Source organism: Canis lupus, chromosome 28 (assembly GCF_048164855.1).
Source record: "Canis lupus baileyi chromosome 28, mCanLup2.hap1, whole genome shotgun sequence".
NCBI lineage: Eukaryota > Metazoa > Chordata > Mammalia > Carnivora > Canidae > Canis > Canis lupus.
Window position 1 is genome coordinate 15,162,652 of NC_132865.1, and position 25,049 is coordinate 15,187,700.

The 25,049-nt window shown below is 35.9% G+C and overlaps 2 long non-coding RNA genes across 3 annotated transcripts in view; one reads left to right on the forward strand and one right to left on the reverse strand.

Moving 5' to 3' along the window:
- LOC140620224 (uncharacterized) overlaps window positions 1–15,065 on the forward strand; it is a 62,527-nt gene extending 47,462 nt beyond the window's left edge. For both annotated transcript variants that reach the window (XR_012019995.1, XR_012019996.1), the window contains 3 exons: window positions 5,018–5,111; window positions 7,691–7,770; window positions 14,855–15,065. This is a non-coding gene — a long non-coding RNA (uncharacterized lncRNA). The remainder of the gene's footprint in view (window positions 1–5,017; window positions 5,112–7,690; window positions 7,771–14,854) is intronic.
- The window catches only part of LOC140620226 (uncharacterized), a 74,111-nt gene continuing 51,006 nt past the window's right edge, over window positions 1,945–25,049 (reverse strand). Inside the window, exons 4-5 of the long non-coding RNA XR_012020005.1 lie at window positions 6,070–6,114; window positions 1,945–2,062 (exon numbers count right to left, since the gene is read on the reverse strand). This is a non-coding gene — a long non-coding RNA (uncharacterized lncRNA). The remainder of the gene's footprint in view (window positions 2,063–6,069; window positions 6,115–25,049) is intronic.

Sequence of the window (25,049 nt, forward strand, 5' to 3'; positions counted from 1 at the left end):
ACATTTAATGCAAAGCCTAGCAAAGTACCAGCAGCATTTTTCACAGAGCTAGAACAAAAAATTCTAAAATTTGCATGGAACCACATGCAAAAGACCCCAAATAGCTAAAGCAATCTTGAAAAAGAAAAGCAAAGCTGAAGGCATCACAATTCAGGACTTCAAGTTATACTACAAAACTGTAGTCATCAAGACAGTATGGTACCAGCAAAAAAACAGACACAGAGATCAATGGAATAGAATGGAAAACCCAGAAATGGACCCACAACTAAGTGGTCAACTTAAGTGGTTGTCAGCTTAAGTGGTTAACTAAGTGGTTAATCTTCAACAAAGCAGGAAGGAATATCCATAGGAAAAAAGACAGTGTCTTCAACAAATGGTGCTAAGAAAACTGGACGGCCACATGCAAAAAAATGAAAATGGACCACTTTCTTACAACATGCCTAAAAATAAATTCAAAATGGATTGAAGACCTAAATATGACACAAGAATACATCAAAATCCTAGAGAAGAACACAGGCAGTAACCTTTTTGACATCAGTTGTAGCAACTTCTTACTAGATACATCTCCAGAGGCAAGAAGAACAAAAGCAAAAATGAGCTATTGAGACTACATAAAGATAAAAAGCTTCTGCACAGCAAAGGAAACAGTCAACAAACCTAAAAGGTAACCTTCAGAAAGGGGGAAGATATTTGCAAATGACATATAAAGTTCTAGTATCCAAAATCTGTAAAGAGCTTATCAAACTCAAACTTCAAAACCAAATAATCCAGTAAAGAAATTGAATCAGTATCTCATATACTCTATATATGGAATATTGCTCAGCCATACAAAAGGATGGAATCTTGCCATTTGCAGCTACAGTGTATTATGCTAAGCAAAATAAGTCAGTCAGAGAAAGACAAATACCATATGATTTTAATCATATATGGAATTTAAGAAATGAAACAGACTAATACAAGGGAAAATAAAAAGAGAGAGAGGCAAGCCATAATACATATTCTGAACTATAGAGAACAAACTGAGTGTTGCTGGAGGTGAGCTGATGGGGAATATAGGTCAAATGGGTGATGGATATTAAAAGGAGGATGCTTGTGATGAGCACTGGGTATTATACAAAAGTGACAAATCACCAAAAATTCTACACCTGAAACTAATATTACACTGTATGTTAACTAACTAGAATTTAAATAAAAACTTGAGATATATAAACAAAAAACAAGAGGACATCTGACACGAAATGCCAGATAGGTGATTGGATAAAAAGACTTGGGACTCAGAGGATAGTTCTGGACTAGAGATATAACTTTGTGAGTTACTGCCATACAGTGGTGGATGGAACACATTAGATCACCCAGGGGAAAATTATAGAGTGAGAAGAGAAGAAAGTCCAGGCCTGACTGGTGACCTACCAAATTTAGTGTTTGGGTAGAGAATGAGGAATCAACAGAGGAGACTTGAGCAATCTGGGAGAGTAAAAGGAGCAAGGGGCCACAGGGCAAAGTCTTGTGCAGAGTGTGTCTATACTGTTAATAGCTACTGAGACTATAAAAAAGAACACTGAAAATATCCATTAGATGTACCAATCGGGAGATCACTTGTGACCTTAGTTTGTTGCTATAAGAATTGGAGCCAGATCAGAAAAAGTTAACAATAAAGCTGACGGTGAGGAAGTGTTCACTGGAGAAACAGACCAGTCTTTTAGAATTTTGTTTTGAAAAAGAAGGTAGAGAAAAAGCTCTGTCCAAAGGAACATTTGAACTATATGGATGGAAGAGACTTGTGCATGTTTAAAAGCTGGAAGTAAGATCAATTTGAGAGGATGTATTTATACTATTGAGTAAATCCTTATTGCCTTTTGACATTTTACGAATCCTCATTGTGTCATATTAAATAAAAGTAATAAAACTCATTTTCTGTAAGGCATTACACTCTTAAAAATGCTTGCATTCATGATCTTGTTTTTATTCTCACAGTAATGCTGTTAGTTAATATTATTTTTGTCTCATAGCACAGACCATTACTGTTCTCTTCAATCTTGGGTCCTCCGTGCATACAGAGCACCTGAAAACAGTAAACATACAATATGTATTTATTGAGTAGATGACATAATGTTCATCGTCTACATGAGAAAACAAAGCCAATTGGAGATTAAGTTCTTGGCTAAATTGACAGTTGTTAGGGACGATGTTGGGTCTTCAGACTCCAAGTTTAGTGTTCTTTCCATCTTAGACTTGCAAAGATATTAGAGAGAAAACTAATTTGTAATAGATCTCTTGGTTGGGTGTTTTGTAGTTAATTTTCTAGAGAAAATATTTCTGTAATACTTAAAAGAATGGCATTTGAAAGCAAAGCCCACCAACTGTTCTCCATCTTTTAAAAACTTGCCCAGATAATTAACTTGTGGCCAACTCTTAAGAGACAAACAGGAAGCCAGTCATTGCTTTGTGAAGTATAAATACTATGAAGCAGATGCATTTTAAGTTCGATTCTAGTAAAATTCCTCATAATTGGCCAGCAAATCCAATACAGGGGAAGTAATAATTGAGGGGTAACAACTAACATAACACTTTTTAGATATTTTCTATGATGTCTACTTATTCGTAGGTGGTATGAAATGAACACATTTTTTTTCCATTATGATTATAATACAGTAACAGAGAAAGAGAGAATGAGACATGGGAACAAGATATTTTAGATATCCAGTCTTGGATCCATATTTAGGCCCAAGTTATCAAACAATTGAATATTAATCTGTAAAAATCTTATGGTACTTCATGTATTCTGCCTTGAATAATATTATTGAACCAAATATCCACTGGTCTGAGTGCAAATTGTAAAGGGTAATTAAATTAAATTTATCAAAATACTTTATCTATATTACTTAATTAAATTTCAGGAACTACTGCATGAATATAGTATGTACTACTGCAAGGCATGTAACTCCAAACAGCATGCATTTTCTTCCCTCAGTCCTCCCCATTTCTGAATATTGCTTCTCCCCAAAATTCATTTTCAAATCATTTAACTGTTTCTTTTGGTGTTTGACTCCATATTTATAAATAGTATATCTATTAATATGCTGGTGTTTAAAATCATATAAATTATCTTTCAGCCTTGTTGTTACTTTTAAGAGTTCTAATGTCATTCTCATTTCAGTCCTTTACATTTGACTTCAATTTTGACTTGTTTCTGGGAACACTCCAAACTTTTGAAGGTATTCTATTTTATTTATTTTATTTATTTTATTTTTTATATTTTTTTAAATAATAAATTTATTTTTTATTGGTATTCAATTTGCCAACATACAGAATAACACCCAGTGCTCATCCCATCAAGTGCCCACCTCAGTGCCCGCCACCCAGTCACCCCCACTCCCCACCCTCCTCCCCTTCCACCACCCCTAGTTCGTTTCCCAGAGTTAGGAGTCTTCCATGTTCTGTCTGAAGGCATTCTATTTTAAATAGAGATTAGCTTTCTATCATGAAAGGCAAGGAGTTAGTTTTCATATAGTCTCTTCAAAAGTTTTCTCCTCCACCCTCATCATTTTTCAGATACAGTTTTATATATGTCTGTCTGTATGTGTATGCATATATATATAACTATATAAATTCCTTTCTTATTATCTGTAGTTAATAATTTCTATTTCTTCTCCTTTTCCTCCTTCTTCCTCTTCTTTTTCTTTCTTTTTTATATGCTTCTCTACTTCCTCCTCTCCTTCTTCTTTAGCTTGCTTATGCATTCCTATTTTACCCACAATCTACAAATCAAACACACCAGGTAATGTAATGTCTGTTTTGTACTTTATCTTGGGAACAACCCAATTCCAGTGTTTTGCTCCATTTTATACTGGCTGTGCTCTTGTGCTCCTGTAGTCTGCCAGGGGAAGGGCATCGCCACAGAAATGCTCCAGAGTAAGAACGTAGGTGCATAGGTGCAGAAGACCTAACCTAACCCACAGTCTGGAGCCAAACCTAGCCCAAGAATATAAATGCTACAAGCATACAGAGACAAAGGATATACTTAAGAGAGGGAAAGAGAGAGAGAAGAAAAAAGAAAAAAAAAACTAGACAAAGTAGATTAAATTTCCACAAATTCTGGAAAGATGGACAGTTTGTGCTGTCTTTTGATGAGGAGCTATTCCATTCATCATTTTATGTAGGATAACTACAGTACATGGACTTTTAAAAAATATTGTACAAAAAGAGAATGTGTGCCTATGTGGGAATGCACACACTGGTTCCCCAAAGAAATGGAGTGTAATGGAAAGCTTTATTTTATTTCACTTTTTGTTATACTTAGAGTGCCATAATTCAATAAATAATTGTTGCATCACCAGAATAAAACCCACAGAAAATTAGGAGTTGCATCGTTACACATGTTACTTCTTTCCAACGAAATCTTATTTGATAATGTTTTTCTAAATTTCTCTGAGAAGCTAGATATCATGGCACTGTTAAAGTGTATATTATATATGATGTAACAAATGAGGCAATTAATTTGGATTTGTTTCCACAGAATAAGCTGTTTGATATTTCTGTACTCTTTATGGCAGATTAGTTTTGATCATGGCAGATTATTATATTCTTTCTGAGTCATTAAAAGCTATTACCGACGTGTACCAAACTGTGTTTTAAAGTGTTGTCATTATGTTTAAAACGTATAATTTGTAGATAAAAGTAAAAGCATGAAGCTTGTCAAATATTCTTTTATTTCATATTGCAAAAAGTAAGAAAATTCCTCACTTCAATGTTGAATTATTGTAGGCAGAGAAGTCAGTAGAAAAAATGATATTAAAAAAGGAAATATTATCTCAATGTTTGCAAAGAAACTGTGATAAAATTTACTAGTATTTTTCATATCTGATTATTCTCTCCTTCCAGACCTCCTTGCAGTTAGGCAGGGTCATATGACTAGTTCTAGCCAGTGAGATGCAAGTGAAATCCATGCATTTTATTTCCAGTTGAAGCTTTTTAGAACAAGTAAGTCACTTCCATAATCTCTATTCCTCTCTGACAGGGACATGGAAGCAGTTTATTGAAATGGCAGAACTCAACAAATACGCAGAGTGACTACTCTGGAAAGACAGTTGACTGATATCAGACTTGTGCATGTGAGAAATAGATTTTGTTCAGGACTTTTTTGCTATAGCTAGTGACTAAAACAGGCATGTCTTGTTGTACAAAATCTATGTATAAATTTTAACTTTATTAAATGGAAACATACTTTGTTAGGATGTACTCACTATTTAAAAGTATCCCAAGGTAAATGTTCCTTTAATTAAACAACTATTTAAGTATAAATAAAAACCACTTAATTTACATGATCTTTAACTGATTAATCAGATCATAAAGTTATATGATTAAATAATTGAGAGCTTATGAGTGAATTTTAGTCTTCATTGTTCAATAAAGATTGGATGTGTGTATGTGTGTCAAGAGAAAGGCAAATAACTTATATATAGTAGGATATTTTGAGCTGTTAAATTAGGTCACACATATGAGAATAATTTTTAAGTTGGAGGGATTATAAAATATAGAGAAATCAGTAGAATCATTATCAATACCATTAAAATCTTGCTTTATTGAGAGTCTCAGAGTTGGCCATACACTTAGGAGGGGGTCTACATATATTACTCTGCTAGATAATATAATAAGCTGGTAATTCAGTCAATCAACTAAAGTTGTTTGTACTACCTGATACTGAGCAATTTATTTAACTGATTTGCACGTTAATTGATAGTTAATTACCTTGACTGATACAGTAAGTTGTTTTGGTTTCATGTAGACAGTCTTAGACAGTTACAAATTATTATCTGAGAAGCTTATCCTCCAAACATAAAGTCAGGGACTCCAAAGGTACTATAGAAACTGGCAGTGACTCTGAGTCATGTGTGTATTTGTGTGTGTGTGTATGCTCATGAGTACATGTTCACAGTTTTTAATATTGCATTTTTTAGACACCCTGATATTATTCTAATCTGACTAATATGACAGCAACTTCAAGACTTTAAGCAACTTACCAAATTTTGCAGAAGTAAAATGTGCTAAACCTAGGGCACTGACTCTTACCTTCTGAGTTCAAGGCCAGGACCCTGTCCATCAGACCACAGCTTCCTTTAGAGAAACAGAACCAAAAAACCTCAATATTGTAAGGCATTTTTTAAAAAAGTTACATTTTACTCTATGGTTTATCTGGAATTATTATCATGCTTAATGTGTGAGAAAAACCTAAATTCATATTCTCTACGCTACAATCCAATAGTTTTCATTCTGATTACATAAAAATATGCCTTACTTTCCTGTCTTTCTAAATTTCTATCCTCATTTTTAAGCAGAAGAAGGGAAAGTTAATTATGAGCATTCACTAATAAACGTTACTATAATGAGATACTAGCAGGAGGATCAGAATTCCTTGTATTTCTTCCCTGTCTATTCATATGACCTTAATGTCATCCTTGTTCTGAAATTCTTGCTGTTGAAGAATTGTGTTTATCTCCATAATCTGTCTTTAAAATTTGTAATAAATTCCTCAAATCTTAAAGAAGCAGCTTAGAAACATGGATTTTAGACTTGAGACATTGATTTGAATGCTAATTTTACCATTAATTAGCTGAGTGAACTTGGACATGTTTCTTAATCAAGCTGATCCTTAGTTTCCTCATTTCTATGGTGGAGTTAAAATGTCTGCTTCATAAATAGAATTAATCGATATAATGTACATAAAGCAGATCAATTAATATAGATGAAAATTACATTGCTTGCTTTCAGCGACCTTAAAATCTACTTTTAGAAGGTAGCTTATTTATAGTACAGACTAAAGGTAATACCAAGTAATGTATATTACAGACACTGGAGTCAAATAAACCTGGGTTTTAATGTTGCTTCTACCACATACAGTTCAGTATTTTTATCTGTAAATTGGGATCATTATAGAATGAACCTTATGAAGTTGCAAAGAAGATTAAATAAAATAATTTATGGAAAGTACTTAGAGGTACCTATAGGTACTGGAGAATTGAGCTGGTTTTCCCATGTGAAATGCTACAGGGAAAAGAGAAATCCCTGGGAAGGGGGCGAGTGAGAGTGGCACAGGCCAAGCCTAAATAGCAATGAAAGCATAGATCCTACAAGGTCAGGGACTATACCATTCACTTTGCTCCACATCGCTGGTCTATGGCCCCATAGTTGTTACACATCACCCAGCCAACACCTATCTATGAAGTAAATTAATACAACAGGTGTTCTTCTAGACATTGCATAAAATGTGATATCAGAGGCATGAAAATGATGAAATATGTTTTGAAATATATTCAAAGTCAAAATCACCCACCAAAATGCATTTACACAGAAGAGGAAGAGGTCCTTGAAGGAATAGAACGTTGGCATTTTCAAAGAGAAAAAAAAAGTAAAATAATTATTTGTTCTTACAAAATATTATTTCTTTCTCTCAGAGATGTTGTCTTCATTGGCATCAATTGGTAGCTAGAAAGACAACGCACTGGTTTGGCTTTGTAGATACTTGTTATTACCAGTTGGGTAACGTAGCTGCATTGTAATTCCATTGTTGGAAACACCTACAGACAATCTTTCCTTTATAGGATAGTCAGGGACTTGGGTTGTTTATACAATGAATCACCTAAATAGAAATGGCAAGCAATTTGAAAGAAACAGAATTTGTTCTCTATTTCAGAGTAAAATCTTCACCACCCATCCCCCACTCCTGACTTTCTATCTATATGTGAAAATCTCTCTGCATCAGCCAATAACAAGGTAAATACTCATTCAGACTCTCTTCACTTTCTTCACACAGATCTATTTCATCCTGAATTCGAGGACTCAAATACATAGCTAAAGACATAGAGTATTAAATAAAATTTGTCCTACCATCTTAGCTCAGACTTCTGGAGTTTTAGGACTATCAAAGGACAGTAATAATCATAATTAATATTTATTGAAATCCTAAAATAACATTATGCATATGTGTGTGTGTGTTTTGTATGGATACTATTTTGTTCTTACAACAGTTCCACTAACTTGTTAAAACAAGTGTTATAACTATTTACAAAAGAAGAAAGAAAATCACAATGTTTTGGTGAGTTTCTCAAGGCTGGTCACGTATTGAGTGTGGACCCAGATGTGAACCTTGGCTCTAGGGTCCACCTGCTTTCTACTAGATGCTGCCACATAATAGTCCAAAATAATACAGACTTTAAAAGCCACAAAATTAATTAACATCTCTTCTCTTACTGTGGGAAACAGACATAATGGATATGAAGGTGCCCATCTGATTGCTCAGTAGGCCATGGTGAGCCCAGAGTCTTGCATAAACTCTGGGCCTGGGGTCTAGTCAGCAGAAACTATCAAGAAATGGTTTAACCAGACAAGGGCAGTGATGCAGATGTAAGAAAGTGAGTACTGAGAAGAGAGCAACAGGAACACCAAGCTGTCCCATCAAATAACCCAGAAATAGACCCTCTTACTATATTTTATCTGGATCTCAGTTCAAAGTCATTGTCCACTGCCACTGTCGAGAAATCTCAACAGAAGCGCTTTATTACCTAAGCTCCATTTAAAATATTAACACCATCCTTAATTTTAGAAAAGTGCTCAAGCCACACGCTGTCTTCTAACTCACTAATTTCTAGGTAAACTGAACATTTAAATGTCAAGTTAAGTCTTCCCTGATCTGATTCTCTCATTTACTGTGATGAACTAGGCTTCTTTAAATTTCATAAGTGTTATTCACCAACTTTATTCTTTGCTTTGGCCTTCCTAAGTTTCTCAGATCGGAGTGTTGAGTAACCTCCAGCCTGCTCTTGTTATACTCATTTGTGAAGTAAAGAATATATGGATGAAAAACTCTAGGTCTGCCACATACACGGGCTTAGAATTGAGTCAGCTTGTCCATAAAAACAAGTGGGATCCAAGAATAGGCCCTGGCACTATGTCTCCCTTCTTCATTGTACCAGTTGGTATATAATAAGTCATCCCTAACCTTAGTGGCTTGTCACAGCTATTTATTAATTTATAATTCTGTAGATTAACAACTGGGCTTGGATTAACTGAATGGTAATCTGCTGGTCTCATCTGGCTTCAGTCATGTACCTACATTTAGTTGACAGCGTTGGCCTTATTTACTATCAGTCTGGCAATTGACTGTTCCATGGCTGCAGGCTGGCTTACCATTGAATGGATACCTAAATTCTCTTCCTTTCACTCACCAAGCAGGCTAGCTTCTGTGGTGATCGTGGAGTTCCAGATACAGCAAAAGAGCAAGATTCAATGCACAAAAAATTTTAAAGGCTCTTCTTGCATCATAATCCAATGCAGTGAGCCACACAGCCAGCTCAGATTCAAGATGTGGATTACACACTCCCTATCTTCTAATGGTAGAACTTGCAATGTCATATTGCAAGAATGTAGATGTAAGGCCAAAATTTATTTATTTTACATTCTTCCATAGCCAGTCCTCTGGTCACACACTAAATGTTAACATTATCCCCATTTGCAAAATATACTCATCTAGGACACTTAAAAGACTTATCCAATTAAGGCACTACATTCAAAAGTCAATAATATGATCTTGTAATTTTCTACATATCCAAATAAAGTTTCTTAGGTAGATATACAGAAGGTGATACTACAGCCGAAATGCCTAGTGATCACCCTCTTTTGAGTTAAGAAGAATGTACCCAGTCTACTTTATTACAGGTTAAAGGTTGTGCTTTTTCCACCATTACAGAATCATTCACGCAGAATCATTTAAGTCAGACCAATTGCCTGCCAACTAGAATGACTGAGACTGACTGATCTGAGCAGAAATTACAGTCTATAATGTTTTTTTCTGCTTCATGTGCAGAAACAGCCTCCAGCTGGATCTGGTTGAGCCAGACTAAATTGCATTTGATTCATTGACTTTGCTGCAATTGGTCTGTATAACAGTATGGCAGAGATCCAGCATTGCAATCCTTTTGTTCATGGCATTAAAATGGTATGTAGTAAGTTAGACTGAGTCTTTTGGAATCATTTTTATTTGCTCATATAAAAATTATAAGACTTTGAAATCTTACAAATACCAACTGTGTATATGCATACATGCACACACACACACACACATACATCAAGGAAGTTTGACACTTTCTACACATGTTGAATCATAGCAGCATCTTTACAGAATGTTTTCTCTAAAGTTCATTTTGCTCATTAGTTTATAATATAATATATTAAATGTTGTGATTATTATATGCCATATGTTATGCTAGATGCTTTCAAATCATTAGTTCTTTCAGTTTCATAGAAAATCTCATCAAAGCCAGTACTATTATTATCATCCTCATTAATAGCTGATGGCAGTGGCAAGGGGGAAGTTAAGTATCCTACCTAATGTCATATAGCTACTAGGTAGTAGCCCAGGTTTGGGCTCAAATAGTTGGAATACAGGATTAGTGCTGCTGCCCATCCTACTTTGCTGGCTCCTCTCTCCCTCCTTTCCTCTCTCTCTCTCTTTCTCCCTAATTTAACTGCATTCTTGAGTATCTATTCTTTATTTAAACTTAAATGCAAAGAAGTATACATTTCAGACTCTCGAAGAATTTATAGACAAGTAAGGAAAATTATTATGTAAATAACATTTAACAAATGTTTTCAAAACATGGAGAATCCTCTAATAGATTAGAATAGCATGTAAGGTGTTAGAGGATTAGAACAATAAATGTCCATGAGGTTATGTTTAATGTCAGTTCTGTTCACCATCTTAATCTTAGACTGAGGGCACTACTTTGAATCTATCAGGCATTCAAAAAACAATGCTTATTAATTGAATCACTGAAAGCAGTCTCACAAAAGAATACATGAATTATTGAAAACAGTCTCATAAAGGAGAAGACCTTTTTTTTTTTTTAAAAAAGATTTTATTTATTTATTCATGAGAGACACAGAGAGTAGAGAGAGAGAGAGAGATAGAGAGAGAGAGAGAGAAAGGCAGAGACACAGGCAGAGGGAGAAGCAGGCTCCATGCAGGGAGCCTGACATGGGACTCGATTCCGGGTCTCCAGAATAATGCCCTGGGCTGAAGGGGCATTAAACTGCTGAACCACCTGGGTGGCCCAGGAGATGACCTTTGACTTGATCCATGCCTATAGTAAATTTTCAAAAGTGTCAAGTACTTAACTATAAAACATTTTACTAAGTGCTTTACCATGTGCTAAGTATTCTTTTAAGCATTTTGCAAATAAAATAATAAAAATTATAAATTTTATAATTTATAAAAAGTATAAATAATCCTCATAACAATTACTAGTCCCATTTTCCATATGAGAACAAGGATTTGCAGAGAGACTGAGTACTTGGCTGTAGCTAGAGTGTGGCAGAGCTAGGACTCAAACACCTGCAAACCAGCTCCAGGGTCTATCCTTCCAAGCATCACCCTATGCTGCTTCCTAAGGGTCCTGGGAGTTCCAGGTCACCTTTTGCGGTTGCTTGACATTCAAAACACATACTTCTCTTCTCTTCCTTTTTGTTTTTATGTATATAAAGAAGAATTCTCAACTCCATTTCATTAAAGATGGAAAATTGAAATTCATGCCATTTGGAATATAACTTACATAAATAAGAGAGTAGGTTTTACTTGGCTTTTGACAGACTTTGGTCAAGTTGTATGTATATGTTTGCACACAGGACTCTTGTCTATATTCAGAATTTGCAGTTTTTTATTCCTACGTGGCTACCACTTACCTATCTTTTTATTTTTTCAGCTTGTCCATTTAAATTTCCACCTATAACTTCATACACATCAGAACAAAGTCAAGCTTTAGGTACAGGAAATGTAGTGATCCTCAGCTTGTAGCTTACTTCCTAGGATTGATTCAAGTGCCTCCTGGCTCTATCCATACTTGTTCTTAGCAAAACAGTTGAAGTCATGGAGAATGGTGTTTAAATGCAAGATGTTTTAATTCTAAGTATGCAAACTTGGGTAAATTATTTAACCTGTAGGTGTCAGTTTCTTTATCTGCACAAGAAAAAATAACACCCACTGTATAAAGTTTCATGAGAAAATGTATATAAAGTGCTTGGCACTATATCTGGCTAAGTAAATGGTGGTTATTAAAAATGGTTCAAATCATAGAGATTTAGTATCCTTTATCTGGATTCATATTTCTGCATGTTATGTCTTAGCACATCATCCCTGGCTTTGCTCCTAAGAGATTCCTACCTCTCTCTATCTTGAGCTTTCTAATAGGATTCCTGGAGTGGGCTTCTCAGTTCTGGGCCACTTCAGCCCTCATGATAAAAATGCTATGCCATTAGCTCATGTTATTGATGTCCACCAGAAGAGGCAAAATTTCTCAGCCTGAATTTCATAGATTTCTGTATTCTGATATCCTCATCTACCTCAAAACATTTTTTTCTCTTTATGACATATTCCTTTTCCCCCCAAGGGACAAAACTCATAGCTTTTTATCCTAAAATAAACGTAGTATTTTTTCTTTCATCTAGGGATCTTCCCTTTTGCCTTTTACAATTATTTCTTTCAAATTTTGACATAAAATTTGCCTCCTATATTAGGTTTTCATCAACATTTCTAGTTCATCTTTATTGATTTTGTGTTCAATTTTTTTTTTATTAAAAATAAACCAAGGCCCTGGGAATGATACAGAATATGGGATTCATTATTCATTATTGTTCTTACACTATTATGGAGCTAGTTAAATACTTTACAAATAGCTGTTAGTTCTACATCTGGTCCTGAGAATAAAATCAATAGAGTAGATAGTGAAGAAGGAAAAATAGACATGGAGTAGGAGAAGCAAGGACAATAGAATTCACAAGGGCTAGCTGAACCCACATAGATCTCTTACCATCACCAAGCTTCTAATTTGGATGATGAGGTGACCTGAAGAAAAGATGGTCCTCTTCATCATAGAGCTAAAAATGCACCTGGCCAGGATTTAGAGAAGCGAAAAGAGATTCAGTGAGAGCTAGAAAAACTATGAACCTGGCTGCTACCCTTCATCAACATGATGAGCCAGATCAGTGACAATGAGCATGAGTGGTAACAGAGACTAGTGCCAGTATTGATCTTCTGAGAATATCTTCACTCTGTGTGTTATTAAGAGAGATCCATCTCATATTTCTTCCCCTGACATCCTTTTCACCAATTGCATTACTTTCAGTCCTTGATTATCCAGCCAAATCATTAACTATTGCCTTTGAATTAGTGAAGATCCAACTCCTGGTCATCTTTCCTTTAGGCAAAGTAGGTACATTTTTTGAAGTTATTTTTTTAAGGTTTATTTATTTATTTGAAAGAGAGAGCAGGAAGGAGGAGGGGCAGAGGGAAAGGTGAGAGAGAATCCCAAGCAAACTCCACTCAAAGCATGGAGCCCAATATGGGGCTTGATCCCAGGACCCTAAGACCACCACCTAAACTGAAACCAAGAGTCAGATGCTTGACCAACTATGCTATTCAGGTGCCACACATTTCTTTTTTTTCTTTTTCAAGATTTTATTTATTTATTCATGAGAGACACAGAGAGAGAGAGAGAGAGGCAGAGACACAGGCAGAGGGAGAAGCAGGCTCCATGCAGGGAGCCCGACGTGGGACTCGATCCGGGGTCTCCAGTATCATGCCCTGGGCCGAAGGTGGTGCTAAACCACTGAGCCACCTGGGCTACCTGGTGCCCCACATTTCTTGAAGTTCTGACCACTGGGTAGACTTTGCTTTACCACTGAGAGGGACTGTAGTGTTGTAGCCATATACCTTCAAGTAGTGCATAATCATTTGTAATTCAGGACCAATTTTTTTCTTCCTTAAGCAACTCTCCATGAGGTTTTAGGTGTAGGTTAAGGGGAAGTAATATAATAGGAAAATGGGCCATGGGCATTTGGGCCATTTGCTTGTGCAACTCACTGTGTCTTAAGAAACTGATTGAACTCAATATCATATCTACCATTTCTGTTCGATGATGGGGATGCTACTGTCTCTCTCAAGGGTATGAATCAAAGAATCAGACAACACTCTGATGGGCAGTGTAGGCCATATAGTAATTTGATGGTCCGTGGTTAGGTGTTGGTTTTTTACTAAAGCTCTGTAGCAAGCCAGAGATATTTTACAAAAGGAGAATAATTATGTGTAACAGAAGGTGTAGTTTGCTTCAATATTCTAAATATCTGCTTCTTGAATCACTTATAAGGACTGCCAAAAGTTCCATTCAGCTTTCCTGTCTTGACAAAGATACTTCAAGCACTGTTGTATCTTATAGATCACATAGCCCAAATGATAGGACATCTTGCTTGGCTGCTTGGCACCTTGTATATGTTGCAGAGTCTTCTTCTCATGTTCTGGACCTCCATCAAAACTAAAACTTTTGGAGTTACTAGGCAAATGGGTCAGAATAGCATATCCAAATGAGGTATATTTTGCAATCAATATCAAAGAGATACAAATAATGCTTTTTCTTTACTGGTAAGAGGGGTCAGATGAAGCAATTTTCTTCATTTTGGAAAGGATACTTTTCATGTCATGGGCCATTGACTGGATCCATAGAAATTTCACTAGGCAGACAGGCTCTGAATTTTTGTGGAGTTTGTTTCCTATCCATGGGCACAGATGTTTCTAAATAATGCGTAGATAGTTGCTACTATTTTCACATCCTTCCCAAACAGCTAAATATTATAAAGAAAATAAACCATCATGAAATACCACTGAAAGAAGAGGTAATCAAGGTCTCTGCAGACTAGATTATGACATGATATAAGGCTGGAGAATTGATATCACCCTTAGGTAAGATGGTAGTGATGTACTGTTGTCTCAAACAGCCAAAAGTAAACCGTTTCTCTTGGTCTTTACTAACAGGTATGAAGCAAAGAGTATTTGCCAAATCAATAGCCTTGTACCATATGCCAGGGGATATGTTGATCTGTTCTACTAACAAAACCACATTTGAAGGAGCAACTGCAATTGGAGTCACCATCTGGTTAAGTTTGTGGAAACTCACTGTCATTCTTCAAGATCCATCTGTCTTCCACAGAGGCCAAAGAGACAATTAAATGGGATGTGACAAGAATCACTATCTTGCATCTTTCAAGTCTTTAGTGGTGGTACTAATGTCTAAAGTTCCTCTAGGAATGCAATGCTGTTTTTAGTTTACTATCTAGGCAGTTCTAGTGATTTTCACTTGGCTTTCCCTAAAATAATAGTTTTCATTCCATAGGTTAAGAAACCAAAGTGGGGATTCTTATAGTTTCTGAGCATGTCTATTGCAATCACACATTTTGGAATCTGGGAAATTAACCACAGGATGAGTTTTGAGACTCTTTGGTTCACTATGAGATAGACCCAAGTCAAAACTCAATTTATTTTAGGCCTCCATTAACCTCTACTACAATTGGTGAGCCACAGTGAAATATTTGGTCTCCAGGAATTGGTTTAAGTTTAGAGCCAATGTCTAATAATCCCTCAAAAGTCTAATTATTTTCTCTTCTGCAATGCACAATCACCCCAGTAAAAGGTTGCACAACTCTTTAAGGGAAGGCTAAAAGATTTACATTACATACTTTCATCATGGAAAATGTTTTTTTTCCTAAGGGTAGCAGGCTTTCCTTTCATTTAAGGGGTTCCAGGTCTGTGAACTGGTTCATCTCTGGGAACTTGTTGAAGGGCATGATACTTCAATTGTAGTCAGGCTTCTGTTCACTAGACCTAGAGTTTTTTTGTGTATACAAGCCAAGCAAGACTTTTATATGTTGCTCATCTATTTCAGTTCTAGGGACACCTTGTCAGTTGGCCAACTAGACCATTTCGACTCTTGCTTTTAACTCAATTGCCTTTAAACTGTGCAATTGTGTGACTTGGTTAAACAGTTTGTATATAGCTTTTACTTCTGTGTCTTGTTTTGAGCCTGAAGATAGCTGCAAAGGCAGTAAAATAATAAGCTAAAGACATAAAGTGGGGTGGTTAGGACAAATCCAAACCCATAAGGATAGGCTGGAACATACATCTGTCTCTTACCACCTCCAACCAAGTTTCCAACTTCAATGATGCCAGTAACAAGCTACAGAAGCTAGTGCTCAGAATTTGGAGAGCTTAGGGAGATCTGGCACGAGTTTGAGGGGTTGCTTTCCAGCTACTGTCCCAGTTGCTATAAACACTAACCATGGATTTACTGACACTGAAGGAGATTCAACAGAGCTAAAGCAGCTGCAGGACTAACTGCTGCTGCACAATAGGATGAGCTAGTACATCAGGGACCAATCTATGTGAGCTACAACAGCATTTGTTGTCCTGCACTGACCTGAGTGCAAAAAGAAAATATATGGCTTCTGCCTCACTTTTGCCTTCCAAATTTCATGCAAAATGTTCCTCATGATCCATGCTAATAAGAAAATATGCAGGTGTCAAAGCAAAAACTGCACCAGACAATGTTGAACAGGCAAGGAAGACTTTGTTCAAGGTTATTGAAACAGGAGAAACATATGAGAACTCTGAGCTTACCTCTACTGAAGAAAATGGCAGGAATTTTTAAAAGCTGGATTGGGAAGATCTTAGGCACCCCCTTGTTTGTTAATTGGCCTTACCCAAAGGAAAATCAAACTTTCTCTTCATGACAGGAAATAATTTTACAACTTGGAGCAAAGTGCCAACTGAAGTTAGGCTTCTCTTCTCCTACAGACTCTGGGAGGCAGGAATGCTATCTTTCCTGATGATTGCTCCTTTAAAGGTTAGCTCCCTAGTCCAGAGAAAATCTTCAGCTGCAAAACTGGCAAGAGGCTTTTTAAAAGACTTACATCTCAAAAAGGCAGAGAAAGAATTTACAATTACAAGTTTTCTAAAATACATATTCTAAGAACAGAGAGGTCAGGAGCCTAGAGTCAAGAAAATGCCTGTTTATGGTTTAGCAAAGCTGAGGGGAATATTAAAGCTATCTTGGTCTCAAGGAAGGGAATACTAGGAAATATAGTTTTAGCTTGGCTAAGTTGATACTGTGCAAATCTAGCAATTCTTTTTTCTGAACTCCTACTGTTCTGATGCCTCATTTAGTGCTTATTTGTTCTATTATGAACCTGATGCAAAAATGGGAAATAAAAGAATGACTGCATGGCCTTTAAGTGTCATGTTGAAACATTATAATAAGACTATTTCATGATTATTTAATTTTCACTTTTGTAGTTGACAAACTGCCACAAACCTTTTAGATAGATGACTGTGGTTGTGTACAGTAAACTTTATTCACAAAAATAGGCAATGGGTTGGATTTAGCCTATTGTCTGTAGTATGCTAACCCCCACTCTAGAAGAATGCAGTTTTGTTTGATTTACTATTGGATAACAGCCTAGATTCTTGAAGTGAATTATTGATTTATGGATTCATATAGTAAACGATGTTTTTTCAAAAGAGATGTAAAAGTTTTCTAACCAGTAGAGAAGATAACCTCAAATGTTACAATTTTGTTTCATCATAGGACATTAACTACTTTTATATTTTACACTGCAATGATATTATTTCAGGGTTCTGTGTTTCCCTAACTATAAATACTTCTATCTTTCCTATATACTTTGGAACCATCTTTACCAATACTCCATTTCCCTCATTATTGCCTTAAATAAATCTCTGACACATGTTAACTATGTGTTTGTAATAGACTCATATCTTTAACCTTTAGAAATTATGCTTTGATAGTTTACTGATGGTTTACAGTATTGGGCATCCTTAGCCTTTCTCTGAAGGGCAGAGCCTGCCCTGATAAGCTTGAAGAAAAAAAGAAGAAACAGTGGAGCTAAACCTGTTCTGTAATTTCCCCCCAAAGATTAATTAGTCCTCTTTTCTTGAGGAAGAGTTAGGGTATGAGCAGGGTCAGGAATTGCCCTCTAGCTTTGTAGTTCCTCTAGTGTGGTCCCCAGAGCAGCAACAGCAGCCCTGAACAGTTATTAAAATGGTCAACTCATAGGTCCCCTCAGATCTACTAAAGCAGAAACTCTGAAGGTGGGGTTCGGCAATCTGCAGTTTGAAGAGCCTTCTAGATTTTAGTGCAAGCTAATGTTTGAAAACCTCTGCTTAGAAGATACCCAATACAGATACTTGGGATCTGAAAGTACTTCCTTCTAAACAGCATTTAATACAAAGCTCAGCCACTCTCTAGGGTCTTTACTTTCACTGGTGAAGGCACATCTTCAGCACTTCACACTGCTGCTGAAGGGAGATTTTCAAGTTTGTCTTATAAATGTGACTTGCTTGTTCTTGATAATTTATTTAATTGGCAAGTTAAATTCTATTTTACTATAGGATTTATTTTTTAAATGAAAGATAAAAATTAATTTGGGAAAGTGGTATGGGCAGGCCAGGCACTTTTCTCTTTGCCCTCTGCTGCTATAATTTACAGTTGTTTTCATAAAGACAATGATTTAAAATGCATTTCCACATCATCTCTGACTACTCTTCAATCGATAATTCATTTCCACTTAGGTAGATGACCTGAAGTAAGAAAAGTACAGTGATAGAATCATAAAGAAGTGTCAGAATAGTCTCTAGAGATTGTTCTGAGCAGAGCGTTTCATTTAGTTACTTCAAAATCTATGGTGGGCTTTCTGGAAACGTTTGCTTCATAATCACCATTGGATATGTCTCAAATCAAGCTGAAGAGTGAGTGAACAAATGGGACAAGCAATAATAATGGAGACTGCCTTATGGGGCTTTTTGGATACAGATCACTAGTGGGGTGAAGCCTTTCCTACAACCATAATTAATCTAGAGACTAATAGATTGCCATGGGAAGTGCTCACTGTAATGACACATTTTTTTTTATCCTGGAGAACTGGGTTTTGAATGCTGATCCAGGCTACTAGGAAAACCACTTTTTGTTCTACTAACCTATTCTGACACATGAGGGGCAGGGGAGCTGCATTTGCTGCACAGCTCCTTACTGTAACACCACTGGCTATCCCACTGGTGCCTACCTTTCGCAGAAGTGCAGTGTCATCTAGAACTCAGAGCTCAGATTTACACTGGCACAGGGAAAGTGTCCTCATGAGATCTTTTCTTTCCATTAACAGGACTTCTATTTTCATTAATGATCAAAAAACATATGCTCTCTGAAAGCAGGAGGCCTCCTGGAATAAATATTTCAAGAACATGAGCCACTTTTCCAGAAATCATTGTCTTTCTACAACATTCTCCTTTGGTTACTTGGGGAATTATTTCTAAGGTAGTTTTGTATTCATTATGGCTTCCAGAATATCCTACAATACTTTGTCTGTCTTTCAGCAGGACATATCAGACCATGGAAGATGATAACTCTTTACTAGTCCTTAGGCCAATTATCTTAAGAGTGAGTGATGCCTAGGAGCATCACTGGTCCTGAGGGGCTGCTGTGGTTCTCTACTTTCTGCCTCATGTCAGAGTTCACAAATACTAATTTTGTTAGTACATATGAGGCAGAACAGGCTCTAAATGACTCAATCTAAATAAAATGAACTAACTAAATAAAGATAGCTTATTTATTAATTTGCAAGAAAATTTACCTACATGTATCACAATTTCAAGATATTTATGGTCACAGATTGATGGGTATCAGATTGGCATTATTATTAAATGTTATAAATACAGATGACTATTATTTAAAAATAGCAATAGGGCTACTTATTAAATACTTGACATATTCCAGGGATTATTTTTATAAATGCAATGAGGGATATTTTGAAAATTTAATGTACATATTCCTTTGACCTTTCTGAGCACTTGACCCTTATCCAAGTGTGTCTACAGATTCAGAGTAGAGATTATATTTATTATCCAGAAAGAATGCTACAAGAAAGACAGAGTTTAACATTCATAAATTTGATCTGCAGGAAGATGGTAATAGTCTTAGAAGCTGTGAAAGTATTGAAAAAAGAATCTTAAATTTCCTTTCTTATAATTTAGCCATTCAATAGACAAAATTGGCAAGCCTGACCTAAGTCTTCAACTAAAAAAAGAGGAAGAGTATAATGATGATGGAGGGAGGAGAACGAAAGGTTATGTACTTGTGCTAGGTTAGTGAAGGTCATAACAAGGGCAGAAAGAAGCTCTGGCCTCTGGAATTCAGATCTTCGGCCTCTCTCTGACCAACCTGGAAAGCCAATCACACTCATCATGAGTCACATAGCAGGGGACTCTGAGGTTAGCTTAATTCATCCTTGCATCACAGAGGTGGTATAAACAACACCCAGAATGCTAGACATTTGGCTGGGGAAAAGGGGAAGTCTTGTAGGGTGATTTTTTTTCCAGTTTTTATTTAAGTTCAATTTAGTTAATGTACAGCATATTATTAGTTTCAGAGGTAGAATTTAGTAATTCATCAGTTGCATATAACACACAGTGTTCATTACATCATTTCAGATATGACTGCAGAGTGAACCACCAGAATCAGGCTAAAGAAGAGATACAATCAGGGGGAAATAAGGTCTGAATCTAGTTCCCTTGGACTCAGCCTGTGCTCCAGTGGTGGGATGTTCTTAAGAGGGATTACCTTTATGTTAGGATAGTCTGGGTAGTCACACTTCTCATTGCATGCCTTATTGTCAATTAAGAATGGAAAAATGGCATCTGATGGTCAACCTTCTCTCACCTTCAGAATACTGAAAATTCTTCCCTTTCTCCTATTTTCATTAATAACACCATTTTCCTTATTGCAGTTGTTTTTATAACATCTCTTCAATTTGGTATAATTTCAAGTGTTTAACTGCATTTGTGCAGATTTGCCATTTACTATATTTAAGGCCTGCTGCTTCCAGATGATATGCAAAAAGACACCTTTTCCCCCTCATTTGTAAAATGATTCAGAATCATGCAGTACAATGAGTAACTTCTGGGAAGGGTTCCATGTTCAACAAAAATGTTCTAATCTAATTCAGGGCATGTGATGTCTTGTTGGCCACAATCACAGAGGACAGGTAGCCCTCTTATGTCTTGGTCATCTAGTTTGCTTCCTGACCTTGGTCTTTCTCATCTTTTGTCTAGAATTCTAGGTTTCATGTTCCTCTGAGGTCTGAATCTCTTCATTCATTGGTTGGATAGATGACAAAAGTATGTATTAACAAATCATTCTTGAAAAGTCCTTTTTAATTATTTCTATTATTCTCTCATACATCTTAGTGAGGAAAAAAAGGAATTTTATTTCTTTCTTTTCCATTGTAAAAGAGGGGAACTTGGAGGTTAAATGCTGTTCCTCAGGAAATCTGGCGATATACCAATAGAAGAAGTACCCAAGACCTTTAGAATCATTGATCTGCCTTACTTGACACTTCCTTTAAAATTTTATCATTTGAACAATTATGAATAAAACATGAAGTTTGCATTCATGCCATTTACATATCTCCTTGCTCTGAGGGAAAATACATACCCAGATTTCTCTCTTTTTGTTCCAGTGTACTTAAGGGACTAGTAGATAAAACTAAGATGATAAATGAGATTCCATGGCTGAGGGCAGTAGAGTAGCAACCCACTGACCCAATGTTCCCTTGAACTGGACTTGCTCATGCCTGAGGCTAATGGTCAGTTTGCTGTATAATGAAGGCAGGAGTCTGGAGAACTTGATTAGCATCCATCCATCTTTGTTTTGTTTATGATTTTTACCCTAATGCTGAGGTTTTCTGCTACAACATTTCCCTGACTCCACCTCCTGGGCCTTGGACTTTTATTGTGGATTTTGGGCTACTTTCATTAAATATATATTTTAAATTCCTAGTTTTAATTTTTCATGGAACTAGAATATTATTTCCATATACATATCATGAATCTTAATTTGCCTATTTAAAACATAGGGATAAATAATAGCTGCCCATCTAACATCTTTGTTTTCAAAGTCCAGTAAGAGACACAGATTCTTTTTATAAAATTTTCAAACTCACTAAAATTACTGCTACTACTACTACTACCACCAGCAGTACCACTACTACTACTCTTACTACATCTAACTTTTACAATGTCCTTACTTAGGGGCTTTTATATTACCAACATACAGCAATATTTAACTCTTCGCAAGTGCTCAGTACTTATAATTAAGTTATATTATATTGGATTCTGACATGAAACTCATATTCCGATATCTACAAATATACAAACTCCAGGACTCTAATCCTGAGGATCATAATTCAGTATGTTTTGAGTGTGGTGTTTTTGGTGATTCCAAAATGTGATCAAGTTTGGAAACTTCAGCTTAGATCACACCGCCCTTTTTACAGCTACTTTTTTAGCACCATGGACAGCACACTTGGCTTTAAAAATTATGCAGTGGAATGTTAAGAATTCTATAGTTTTTGAATGGAAGGGATCTTTGAGATAATAATTTTTAAAAAGTACCATGTTTTCCAAGTGAGAAAAGTAAATCATACAAAAATTTGAAATATTTTACAAAGATCAAGCAAGATGAAGAGTGCTGACAGCTTTATATTTCATGACTTTCCTTAATTCTCCATCTACAATGAATTTTCTTCATTTTGTGAAACACACAGTGCTCACTTCCCAGCCCCCATTTGCTTTGTAAACTTCTCCTTACCAGCTTCAAGCGCCACTTCTTCAGGCAGTCATTTCTGACTTCTCAGACTAAGTCAATTATTGTTATCACATGCTTTTATTTTTTAATTTTTTTATTATATGCTTTTATAGATCCATGTTGGTACCCTTCACATCTTTTATCTCAATATGTAATTATACAATCAACAGTGTGATTATTGGATTCATGTTCTCTTCTACCAGACTGTGAATGTCAGAGTTTGTGACTATTTTTGCTTATCTTGGTGTCCTTTCCCTAGCACAATGCCAGGCACATAATACGCAAGTGATGAATATGTGCTTAATTGAATAGAATTTTATAAGCAGCAGCCATAACATGATAGAATTTTATTTGTCCTAATTTAAAATCTAATGAAATTTCTTGTTCATGCCATTTACTTTAGACTTCAGTGTGCTGTTTATGACTAACACTAACATGTGCAAGAGGATCTTTTACTATCACATAAAAGTTCTTTATGACAAGTAAGCTGTTTTCAATTATGTATGAGTTATAAGAAAAAATATACTGGTTGGTCAAAAAGCAGAGAAATTTTAGAATGTCTGTTCAGGAAACTGAAAGATACATTTTTATTTTTTGTTCCTGCAGTTATATATAGCATTCTCTGTGGAGAGATAAACAGATGATAGGTAGATAGATAGATAGATAGATAGATGAAGATAGAAATGCAGACATAGACATAGGTATAGATGTATGTAGGACATTTGACTATATTTAATGCCACAGGATTGTACACTTAAAATGGTTAAAATAGTACATTTTTATATATATTTTACCACAATAAAAATAAATACATAAATAATAAAAAAATAGATCCTATCTACCTTCAAAGAGCTCTTAAACAAGTTAATATGACATGTAAACAGCTAGGACAGTTTATGGACCAGACTTAAGATACTGGTGAAGGTTTAAGGTGGCCACCAAGGCCAATTCTATCAGAGCAGGGCTGTGCTGACTGGAAGTCACAGCCTTGACTCAGAAGTGAAGGTACCTACTAAATCAGGCAACTTCATTCAGCTAAGTATGCTATTATGAAATGACTCAGCAGAATGTGTTTGAAAGTCAGTTCTCTGTTCAGCAGGAAGGGAATGCTGAGCTTTGCTCAGTAAGTACTGTTCATAGCTTGAGTAGAATGCTGGCGAAGTCTAAAATTGCCCTCTTGCTGTTTTAGAGGCTCTAGATTTCCTGTTTTTTTTTCTAGCCTGATCTGGTGATTCACACAGACTGGTGCTGATCAGGCTTATGTCTGTCAGTGAGCGGAGAGAGACTTAGGAAAGAATTCTGTCAGGCTTTGATTTCTTTGTTTTGGTATTTTTCAAAATTTAGTTGAAGCAAAGAGTTTTGCAAAGCTCTTCAGATAAGAAGACTATTGATTATAGTTCTAATCCTGCTACGGTTATCATGAGTAACTAGGAAAGGAGACATAATGATAGGGAGGGCTGAAGATGAAATATATGTCTTTGGGCATTAGATTAACATGGGAAAATTATTAGTAGGCGGATGGTCGGGGTCCATCAGGGTAGATTCTAATTTAATGGGGCTTAAGTGGTGCCTAGAAATCTTCATTTAGAACAAAAACAAAAACAATCCAGGTTAAAAGCAAACAATCAGCTTGAGCTGAATTTCAGCAATAGGATGTACGGGCAACCAAGATAACAAGAAGACTAGAGATTTATTTAGGTCTTTATTTAACTTCACTATTGTACTACGGTAGTTGAAAGACAAAAGCTGTATCTAAAAGCTGCAATGGGACGAAATGAGAAGTCAGTAAAGCAGTAAGTTATTTCATTTAGATCAGTGGATCAGGGATCTTAATGTAAAATTGACTGACTTTTTATTAAAGAGTGGTTTATTCAATAGTAGTCAATTATGTCTATTGAGTGGATTATTGATAGAATTAATAGGCTGTTTCACTATCATTGAAACAGTGTTTTTAATCTCCCGTTTCTTGGCCTCTATCATATAAAAAAGAAATTTTTCAAATTGCTGGTAAGGTCAATGAAGGGCTCTGAAAAGCAGTATAATGTAGGGAAAAAATAGACCAAGGGCTGAATCTAGCATTGTTCCTTATTTCTGTGCTGCTACTACCACCCTTAGGACCATGACCATGACTGCTATCACCTCCAATTTTTTAGTACTATTTGACATAAGACATTCTTCTAATGTTCAGCACATAACTTCTAGGTAGGAATTTTTACTATCTTTTGCAGTTAAGTGAGCTATAATCAGAAAAGTTATGACTTGCCCAAATCACATAGCTGTTAAGAGACAACACAGATCAAGTTTCTCCTGACAAATAGTGGATTTCTCCCCCCCATTCTAGCTGAATGATCTTGGACTAATTTAGTATATGCATTTAGTATATGCATTTTAATTTCTTTGTTTTCCAAGTAAAAGTAAGACTTAACAGGGTCATTGTAAGGATTAACTAAGACCCCAGTGGATCTGTACTATATAGAGAAACTTTAGTACCAGTGTAGCAGATATGCTAGTTTTATCCCAATA